Consider the following 2,666-nt stretch of genomic DNA (forward strand, 5'->3'; position numbering starts at 1 on the left):
GTTTTCCACCTTTCCGAAAGCTACCGCTACACGATAAGCCGGGGTGTATAAATTTTAAGTAAATTAGCGTCCTTAAATTTCGAAATATTGCAGTTTCAAGCATTTCTGAAATATACCGTTATATGAAAAGCGGTCGTAATTTTAGTCCGATTTCAATAATTTTCAACGCTTTGCTTTTATGTGACAAGCACAATAACCATACCGAGTTTGGTTCAAATTGCTAGAACGGTTAGCGAGATACATATATGTGATCATAAGTGGGCGGTGCCACGCCCATTTTCCAAAATTGTATCATAAGCGTATTTCTTGGTAAAAAATTGTTGCAACCATCAATTTTGAATAAATTAGCTTTAATATTTACTGATTTATCGAGGATTTCGTATTTTTCTAAATTACCGTTATATGGGATGTGGGCGTGGTTATTGTCCGATTTTAAAAATTTTCAGCCATTTGGTATGTTGTAGCAGGACCAACAACTGTGCCAAGTTTGGAAGAAATTGGTGCAGCGGTTACCAAGATATACACATGTAACCATAAGTAGGCGTGGCTACGCCCATTTGCCACAATTTTTTAATATTCTTATTTTTCGTCTAAAACTCATTGCAAATATCAATTTTGAGTGAATTATCTTTAGTAGTTACTAAAATATTGCAGTTTTTGTATTTCTGAAAATTACCGTTATATGAGAGGTAGGCGTGGTTATTGTCTGATTTCGCCCATTTTCAATACCGTCCGTCCTATGCCCAAAAGAAGTCCACGTACCAAGTTTCGTTACGATATCTCAATTTTTACTCGAGTTATCGTGTGCACAGACGGACAGACGGACGGACGGACGGACGGACGGACGGACGGACGGACGGACGGACAGACAGTCACCGCTTAATCGATTTCTCTTTTCATTCTGATCATTTATGTATACATTTGTCTATATCTATCTCGATTCGTTTTGCCTGTTACAAACAACCGTTATGTGAACAAAGTTATAATACCCTTGTGCACAAGTGCGCTCGGGTATAAAAATTGCGAAACAGCTGCAGACAGATATTCTGCATGCTGCCATTTTTTTAAATTTGATGGCACACTCTAGAAATTGACAGGTATGTTGTATATGATGTCAACTGTCATTGCCTCTAGCATGAACATTCTATTTGAAAACTTCCTATTAAAAAAAATATATATATGATTTTTTCGAGTTACTATGACTTTTTCGCCTAAATAAACGTTTTAAGGCTAAAATTGTTCAAATCCTTGATTAATTTTTTATTGCACTTATTTCTGGAACTCCATTGATTGAAATAAATACAAGAAGAATGCTCTATTGTTTTTTTTTATGGCGAGAGAAGGGAGTGGCACTAATATAAACAAACCGTGAGATTCGCTCATATGCGCCAGCCTAATCAAGAAGCAAATTTCTACAACAATATTATGGTCACAAAATAAATCTTCATTAATCAGTCGAAAAAGCTGGCCCCACAAGACATTACATCAAATATATGTATATCAGCAACACCTCCGATCTCCCTTTTCCCACAAATCAAATCATCACTTGTCACGTATCGAATACATGCGTGAAGTGAACGTCAATGACTGTAGCCAATGTTTAAAGGTAAAATGTGTCGATGATGGAGAGTGCATACACGAATGGGATTGTGCGAGTGCGAGAATGCACTTGTATGTACTTTTAACGGGTGATTTTTTTGAGGTTAGGATTTTCATGCATTAGTATTTGACAGATCACGTGGGATTTCAGACATGGTGTCAAAGAGAAAGATGCTCAGTATGCTTTGACATTTCATCATGAATAGACTTACTAACGAGCAACGCTTGCAAATCATTGAATTTTATTACCTAGAAAAGTTGGCAGAAAATCCGCTTTTTTATCGACAAATTTTGTTCAGCGATGAGGCTCATTTCTGGTTGAATGGCTTCGTAAATAAGCAAAATTGCCGCATTTGGAGTGAAGAGCAACCAGAAGCCGTTCAAGAACTGCCCATGCATCCCGAAAAATGCACTGTTTGGTGTGGTTTGTACGCTGGTGGAATCATTGGACCGTATTTTTTCAAAGATGCTGTTGGACGCAACGTTACGGTGAATGGCGATCGCTATCGTTCGATGCTAACAAACTTTTTTGTTGCCAAAAATGGAAGAACTGAACTTGGTTGACATGTGGTTTCAACAAGATGGCGCTACATGCCACACAGCTCGCGATTCTATGGCCATTTTGAGGGAAAACTTCGGAGAACAATTCATCTCAAGAAATGGACCGGTAAGTTGGCCACCAAGATCATGCGATTTGACGCCTTTAGACTATTTTTTGTGGGGCTACGTCAAGTCTAAAGTCTACAGAAATAAGCCAGCAACTATTCCAGCTTTGGAAGACAACATTTCCGAAGAAATTCGGGCTATTCCGGCCGAAATGCTCGAAAAAGTTGCCCAAAATTGGACTTTCCGAATGGACCACCTAAGACGCAGCCGCGGTCAACATTTAAATGAAATTATCTTCAAAAAGTAAATGTCATGGACCAATCTAACGTTTCAAATAAAGAACCGATGAGATTTTGCAAATTTTATGCGTTTTTTTTAAAAAAAAAGGTATCAAGCTCTTAAAAAATCACCCGTTACTTATAAAAGTTCAACTGAGATCCAATACGGAGACGCATATCAAA

At 37.9% G+C, this 2,666-nt stretch overlaps 1 protein-coding gene across 1 annotated transcript in view; it reads right to left on the bottom strand.

Moving 5' to 3' along the window:
* Nucleotides 1-2,666, bottom strand: part of LOC118747883 — a 19,708-nt gene that overhangs the window by 16,562 nt on the left and 480 nt on the right. The window lies entirely within an intron of this gene.

Source organism: Rhagoletis pomonella, unplaced genomic scaffold, assembly GCF_013731165.1.
Source record: "Rhagoletis pomonella isolate Grant_MI unplaced genomic scaffold, Rhpom_1.0 Rhpom_scaffold_00001, whole genome shotgun sequence".
NCBI lineage: Eukaryota > Metazoa > Arthropoda > Insecta > Diptera > Tephritidae > Rhagoletis > Rhagoletis pomonella.